Source organism: Capricornis sumatraensis, chromosome 21, assembly GCF_032405125.1.
Source record: "Capricornis sumatraensis isolate serow.1 chromosome 21, serow.2, whole genome shotgun sequence".
NCBI lineage: Eukaryota > Metazoa > Chordata > Mammalia > Artiodactyla > Bovidae > Capricornis > Capricornis sumatraensis.
In genome coordinates, this window is record NC_091089.1 from 14,169,201 (window position 1) to 14,178,182 (window position 8,982).

Here is an 8,982-nt window from a genome sequence, read left to right on the forward strand (position 1 = left end):
AAAAAAAAAAAAAGTTAATATAGCAAAGTCCATGTGTGAGGATCATGGGAGTAGTTGTATTCTGATTATTAATGGTTTTTCTTTTTAGGACACAGCTTTGTGTTTTGAGAATTTAACCATTTCTAAACCCAAAATATAAAAGTAGTACCAGTTTCAAATTTCTCAAAGAATCAGCACTTAGCTCTGAGTATCATGGGAAAATCTGCAAATCAAGATCACTTTTGTGCAAGCGTTCTTAGACAGACAGCAAATTACCTTGATAAAATGTGTATCAGGGAAATATTGATAAGAAAGCAACATAACTTGACTGGATATTTTGTTATGATTTCTTAAAATTATAAATTTAGAAATAAAAAATTTATGATCAAATGCAATTGAATGCTCTCATAAAGGGCAAGTCGTTACTTAAATCCACTAGGTCCTCTGCTGATATTTAAAAAAAAAAAATTGAATGAAGTGCACTAATAAATGACTACATAGTTGCTGTAGAAACATCAAAGGATGAATTCCTTTTCCCCAATCTACAAGGTTATATTTGTAAAGTACAAAAATTAATAAATAATTTTACAAATTAGAGATAGAGTTTAAATACTTCATTTTCCCAAAAAGATGTTGGATTCTAAGTGGAGAACAATGGGTTTATTGGGACATAACCCCACTATAAGTCAACTGGCAATGGCTTTATTGGGACATAACTTCACTGGAAAGATAAATCCAGAGAGAGTATGTAATAATTTAATGAGAATATAAGATACCTCCAACACACCTAGTTGAAAGCAAAACCTGCCCTAATTTTTAAGTTACTCTATTTGTTATTCTCCATTTAAATGTAAAAATAATGTTGTCTACAAGACTTAATTTTGCCTATTCAAAATAAATGTTTTCTTTCTTCTGGTTATACAACAAATGTTTCATAATTTTTGGTTTAGAATCCATTTCAAATGGTCTTCTAAACGGCCCAGTTCTTTCCATTTTTATTTAATTCAGACCTTGCCATCACTAAGCCGATCTGACTGTCTAGGAATAGGCTCCTTATTCAGGCTTTCCTGATTTGAGAACGATTTGGATATTTTCTACAAGGATTACAAGGTAAGACTTTTAATGTCCAGACAACTTCATTCAAATGGTGAAATCTGTAACTGGGGCTGTTGGATGACACGGACACCACGCTATAGCGTAACGACAGCCTTACTGGGAAGCCAAACAGACCAGCGGTGCTGAGAAGTGGAGGAAAGAAAAGACCTGGTCTCTGAATTAATGATTAGGCTTTTCAATAATTTTGATCAAATTATACCTTAGATTTGTCAGGTAAATGGTTCCTCTTTATATTTATTATTGCTATTGTTACTTCACTTGCTTAGACTAGCTTGAGTTGCAATTCAATTATTTGCAACACCATTTTGACTAATGCAAAATTCAAAGAGAGATAAAATTATTAAGATAATATAAAATGACAAAATATTATTGATAAAGTGATAAGATAAATATTACCTTTATCACAAAGTATGAGAAAATAATCTCATATCCAGAGATATGTAGGTTCAGGCCTCTAAACTGAGATCATCTTTCTATAAAATATATTATCATTATTGTTTATTATTGGAATCTATAATGATGTACCAGTGGTAAGACTGGTTGAGATCTAAATTCAAGCTAACTCAGAGATGAGGATCCTTTGGGAACTCAGGTGGTTATCTCTATTCAACTTTAAAGTAACCAGTGACTTTGAGAAATCATTAAATAGTCTAAACATGTTTGTCTAGTAAATGATAGTAACAATATTTGCATCTTAGCATCATTTTCAGGATTTGATGAGCTAGTAAATGCAAAAATCTCTTGGCACAATTTCTTACAGCATAAGCAAAACAAAATAAATTATTATTATACTTTTTCCTAACTAATGAATCAGTGTTCTATCAAATAAGATGAATCAAGTAGAAAGATTTCAGTTCTGATAGAGAGAGTGGAAAATTATCAACAAATAAGCCAGTCCTAAGGACTGGCTTCACACACTGTTAGAGTTATTAAGTCATGTGTGACCCCATGGACTGTAGTCCACCAGGCTTCTCTGTCCATGGGATTTACCAGGCAAGAAAACTGGAGTGGGTTGTCATTTCTTCCTCCAGGAGATGTTCCCGACCCAGAGATCATATCCACATCTCCTGGAGGTGGATTCTTTACCACTGAGCCTCCAGGAAAGCCCAGCTTTGCATAACACAGTGGAGGGTAAATAAAATAAGGCCACCCAGGTGTCATCTAGATCAGAGTCCTACAGAAGCTCCCTGAGACTGAGGGCAATTAGGTAAATTCTGGATCTGAATTGCTGGTGCATGAGGGTCATTAATATATTCATCTGTGTGTTGAGGAAGATCCATGCACTCTATTGAATAGAAGTCAGGGTTTTTCCTGTAGAGTGGCTCCTTAGACATAGGCATTGAGAAAGACCAGAAATGTAGGCATTGAGAAAGACCAATGAAAAGCTGCCCATCACCCCCTAATGCATACACAGAAAACCAGCACCACTGCTAAGGAAATGGACCTATTGATTTGATGTACTGTGTGAAGAGAAGACTATCAATTTTCTCTCCTGCCTCCACTCCCAGGAGAGCATTTATCCCCTAGAAATGATCTTGCTCAAGACAAACAAGAGTTAACAGCTCTAACTGGACTTTAGTTCCTATTCAAGGAAACAAAGAAAAGAAATGAAGTTGGTACTCATGACTTAACTCCCCCTCAAAAGATCCAGATTACAATCTTCCACCATCCTCTATCAGTCACTTGAACTCAGGTCATTTTGGATACTTGCGCCCCTCGTGTCATTCCTTCCATCAGAATGAAGCTTCCCTAAAACCAGTTTACCAGCCTCCAAAGCTGTTATGCTGGACGTTCAAAGTTACATTTCATCGGCTTCTTCATTCTTTATTCAAAAAAAGTAGTATGCTTTATCATTATTAACTCAACAGATTTATACTGATTACAAATCTAAAATCTAATCCAGATTAGGAATGAAAAGAATTGCTTTGCTTTGCTCATTGACCATTGAAAAGCTGTCTTTAATTCATATACTAAAAAAGAAAAAAAAAATGTTTTGAATGAAAGCACTCACAACTATTTGTACTTTCCCCTTTGGAAATGTGATCATTGAAATCACAAATATCCTTAACCACAAGCTGTGACTTTTCTACTATCCAAGGTTGAGGTCCACAGCCAGGAGATAACATGTCAGGACTCTTTTTAACACTTCACTTCAAAATACAAGCTCTGGCAGGTGTAAGTCATTCCTCTGGGAGCGCAGATTAACCAGACTTGGGATATTCAGAGGAAGCACAAGTCTGAGACTCGTGCTGTATTTATTCACTGCACTTTCTGTTTGAATGTAAAAAGTCCTTATGTGGAAGAAGTTTCAACTGTTTTACTAGAAAAGTTTTTTAGATATGGCCATCTTATCTTATTCCAAATATCTTGTAAGGGGAAAGTCAGTGTCACTTTCCCTTTGAGAGATGAGCTCTAAATTTGGGAAGAAATGCCATTAAAATATATAACTCTACTATTGCAGTTGATTAAAATGAAAAAGCAAAATAGACATCAAACAAAGAAATGTTCCGGTACATTCTTGAAGTGGAAATGTCAGGGGGCGTTGAAAAACCATCCCAATTATCACTGAATCCAGGATGGTCTGTCTTTATTTCACTATCAGTGGCCAAGGTAGCCTGGCCAGACGTCTCAGCTTGACGGCTCAAGCCATGCTCCTTAATGGGCTGGCTCTGGGTCCACTGAATTTTGTCACTTTACAGGCTTTTCGGGTGTTATTTGCACCAATTCTCTTTCTCAGTGGCTTTTCCCGCTCCCCTGGCCCTGTCTCTTCATCTCTGCATGCTGTACATACATACGAGCTCATCAAATCCCTATCAACTCCAGGGCAGCCCAATCTGGCACCTGAAGAGCATGTTCAGATGCTACACCCTGAAGCTTGAAAACCTTTTAGTTAGTGCCAGAGCTCTTATTAAGCCAACCAAATTGTTCCAAATTATGTCTACCAGGGGCACAAAAAGCTAATGGTGAGGGATCCACATGAAATGTTTGTGTGATACTGAATTTTCTGCAGTTTTACTTCACTTTTCATAAGCGATCTCTTCCACATGCCTATAAGTGTTAACCTTCCAGTCATAGATTTCACCTTGTCACAAACTTGAAAAATTTGTATGGACAAAAGGCAGTGCTGGACAGGAATAAGAGAGAATGCAAAGGTAAACCAAAGGGTTTTCAAAAAGAAAGTACTTCCTTGAATGTAAAACAAGAAGACCATCCCAGGTTCAAGGGGAAATTATTCTGTTTTGATATTTATTTTAACATTGTAGAGCTTCCCAGGTGGCTCAGTAGTAAAGAAGCCACCTGCCAATGCAGGTGATGCAGGAGACGCAGGTTCGATCCCTGGGTCGGGAAGATCCCCTAGAGGAGGAAATGGCAACCCACTCACATATTCTTGCCTGGAAAATCCCATGGACACAGGAGCCTGTTGGGCTAGAGTCCATAGGGTTGCAAAGAGTCAGACATGACTGAGTGAGCACACATGCAGGCCCGCATGTATGTTTTCACACTGCCTTTTACATTGGAATGGTCAGCTCAGCTCAGTTCAGTCACTCAGTCGTGTCCGACTCTGCAACCCCATGAATCGCAGCATGCCAGGCCTCCCTGTCCATCACCAACTCCCAGAGTTCACCCAAACTCATGTCCATCGAGTTGGTGATGCCATCCAGCCATCTCATCCCCTGTCGTCCCCTTCTTTTCCTGCCCCCAATCCCTCCCAGCATCAGAGTCTTTTCCAGTGAGTCAACTCTTTGCATGAGGTGGCCAAAGTACTGGAGTTTCAGCTATAGCATCACTCCTTCCAAAGAAATCCCAGGGCTGATCTCCTTCAGAATGGACAGGTTGGATCTCCTTGCAGTCCAAGGGACACTCAAGAGTCTTCTCCAACACCACAGTTCAAAAGCATTAATTCTTCAGCAATCAGCCTTTTTCACAGTCCAACTCTCACATCCATACATGACCACAGGAAAAACCATAGCCTTGACTAGACGGACCTTTGTTGGCAAAGTAGTGCCTCTGCTTTTGAATATGCTATCTAGGTTGGTCATAACTTTCCTTCCAAGGAGAAAGCATCTTTTAATTTCATGGCTGCAGTCACCATCTGCAGTGATTTTGGAGCCCAAAAAAATAAAGTCTGACACTGTTTCCACTGTTTCCCCATCTATTTGCCATGAAGTGATGGGACCAGATGCCATGATCTTCGTTTTCTGAATGTTGAGCTTTAAGCCAACTTTTTCGCTCTCCTCTTTCACTTTCATCAAGAGGCTTTTTATTTCCTCTTCACTTTCTGCCATAAGGGTGGTGTCATCTGCATATCTGAGGTTATTGATATTTCTCCTAGCAATCTTGATTCCAGCTTGTGCTTCTTCCAGTCTAGTGTTTCTCATGACGTACTCTCCATAGAAGTTAAATAAGCAGGGTGACAATGCTCATATGTAGGGAAAAACTAACAAGCATTATTTGCTGTGTATTTAAAACTTTGGTTGATGCTGTAAGTGATATAAGGTATTTATGAAATAAACACTCTGTGATAGCTCATAATCTAGTTTGGCACAGTTTTAAAATATACCAAAACTTAAAAGCAAGAATAAAACTATATTAATCCTATTCAATTTTGCATAATACGAACTATGTATACTGCATTTGCTTAGAAGAAAGATAACCAGAAACAATGAAAAAATTCCCCCAGATTTCATGGTGGTATTTAAAAGGGTCCTGAAATACTGATATAGTTGAAAGAGAGGGGAAGGAAGAATTTTTAAAATGATTTTAGCCTTGTTAAGACTAGAAAACCCAATTGAGCCTGCAGTACTTTGAGAAAATAAATAAATGTTGTTTCCAGCTGTTACATTTGAGGTAACTTTTTACACAGTCAAGGAAAACTAATACACAAATGACCGTGCCATTACGAGTGTAGTAGACACATGATATACTACCTAGAATTTGTAATCCTTTTTAAAATTAACATATTCACTGTCATTGAGGAAATATCCTCATACAAATTTTTGTTGTCACACGTCATCTTCCCAAATAAGAGTGAATTGTGACACATTCAAGAAAATCCCATCTGTTACTTTTTTGCTGGATTTTGTGTCTCAAGTAGAGTAATAATGTTTGGAACCAAGCAATCTTGAAGCATGCATATTTACGATCTATCACTTTGCCTCTCTGAATTATATAATTTAAATGTTATTTTTTAAACCAGGTTATTTTTGTTGATGATTATTATTCTTGCTGAGTTCTTGTCATTTTCAATTAATATAGATAAATTCCCATCCTCTGATATGAAATAAAAGAGATGCTGTGTTTCTAACCTTTGATGTGTGTGTGCCAAATGTTGAAAGCTCCAGAGTCAAAAGTCCCTTTAATCACTGAGGATTTGCAAAAAGACCCACTAAAAATGTCACTGTGTCTATAGAACAAACCCAGGGTTCCTAAGTATTTCATACAAATTAACTTTTGAAGCTCATGTAGATTTCCTTGTCTAGGGAATACCTGCAAACCCAATGCTTGTATAATGTATCTTTCTTACAGTTCTTAAACAGGAGGTAAGATTACTCCTAGGATTGTGGTAACATTGTTGCTCATGCTTGCTGGTTATGCATTCTAAATATCTTCATTTAAACTGTAGCTAATTTAACTTAATTTCTTTGATGACTAGGTTTATTATACCAGTAGACATCTGCATATTGGTCTATAAATAGCCAGCATCACAATTCTTAACAGAAAATGAGAATCTCTTTCTCCCAGTCCTCTGAAATCTTTCGCAGAACTGCAGCGATTTCATTTGTCCAATACTTAGCAAGAAGAGCACCAGGAAGAAGACGTAAATTTCTACTGAGTCTAGTTGTTTTTCTTTTTCCAGATCTTTCAGTCTAAGCTGAACATATAATCTAAGGAATTTCTATGCTTAAATGCAATACTTCAGTGAAAATGAAAAGTTATAAACATTTTAAAAAGAACATCTGTCCTATGCATACAGGGTAATAAATCTCCCACTTTTGGGTATAATGAAAAGTCTGGCATTCATAATCAGAACATTCTGGATTTGAATTCCAGCTTTCTCAGTGAACTGTGTGATCTTGAACTAGAATTTTACACTTTTTGATTCTCAGTTTCTCAGTGCCCAGATGTGACTACTAATAATTTATGCTTAAAAAATAAGCATTACTTGTCTGCATTTGCTTTAAATTTGCAGGTGAGATTTGCCTTAGTCCTCAATAAAGTCTTATGCTTTAGCTCCTCATCCCTCTTGTGTTATTGTGTTACAGAGAACAGATTTATAATGTTAAAGGTATAGAAACATGGCTAATAATATTAGAAAAGAAAAGTGAATTGAATTCCTAGATAGAGAGGCATTGGGAAACAATTGCACTGGAATCTTACATTTCAAGTACCCAATTGATATCTTAGAAGATAAATGACCTTGGATGCATTATTAACTTTTTTGGAAATCATCTTCCTTGTTTTAAAGAAGGTGGAATGTCATGATGAATGGAAAATCTATTTGAAATACAAATCTAATACAAATCTAATCTAAATAAAAATCTAAGACCTAATTTTAGTTGCTGATAATATTATCTGTTAAATTTAGTTCAGTTCAGTTCAGTCACTCAGTCATGTCCAACTCTTTGTGACCCCATGCACTGCAGGGGAGTCTGCAGTCCCCCCATGGACTGCACGCCAGGCCTCCCTGTCCATCACCAACTCCTGGAGTCCACTCAAACTCATGTCCATCTAGTCAATGATGCCATCCAACCATCTCATCCTCTGTAATCCCCTTCTCCAGCCACCAATCTTTCCCAGGATCAGGGTCTTTTCAAATGAGTCAGCTGTTCGCATCAGGTGGCCAGAGTATTGGAGTTTCAGCTTCAATATCAGTCCTTCCAAAGAACACTCAGGACTGATCTCCTTTAGGATGGACTGGTTGGATCTACTTGTAGTTCAAGGGACTCTCAAGAGTCTTCTCCAACACCACAGTTCAAAAGCATCCATTCTTTGGCGTTCAGCTTTCTTCCGTTGCTCAGTAATAATTCTATCACATGCAACTTATTTTAAGTTTTACTAACCTTAGTTGTTGGTAAACTGCTGTCCAATATTCCTGTTCTTCAATAATTCCCTGTTGAATTATAAGAGCAGAGGGTGTGAGAGGGGGCTGCCCAAAGAGGAGCCACAGTTCACGGTCTTTCAGCTGCCCAGGTCTATACACATGGTCCCTGCTCATGGAATGAGAACAGAAGCCATATGCTTGGTCCTGGGCCAAGATAGTTAAGAAACATTTCCATAATGAATAATATATGCAGTTAACAAATATGAACTCCCTGCATTGATGAAAAAGTGACACAAATAATATGTAGCTATTCATGTGAAAAGATCTAAGAAGAAAAAGCCATCCCGTGTGTTAGGCCACAAGGGAAAGTCTTATAAAAGGGGGCCTGTGAAATCTTCTCTAATGAAGGATGAATAACTTATACAAGCAAGAGACAGATGGGGCTTGGGAAAGTGCTGGCTGATGAGAGGAAATGTTTGCAAAAAAGCTCTGAGGCATGAAGGAGGCTGGTGAGACACATTAGCCAAGGCAAGGCCAATATGCCTAGGACAGAAAAAAGTGAAGTGGGAAAGAGTGAGGCAGTAATTGTAGTAACAACCATTATGCTGATTGCTTAATTATTATTTATTTTTATAAAGTAAGGCCAGTGAGCACCATTGTAACATTCCTTTGCTTTTAATATTCTTTCTATGCTTCCATAAATGTATAAGAGTGACAGAGGAAAAAGAAACTTGGTGGCAAAAATATGAGTCTGTATAAATACACAAATAAGTATACACATATTACAATTGTGTGCCTACATGTGTGCTGATCTTCAAATTTAACCAGTTTAAAGATTTTGAATT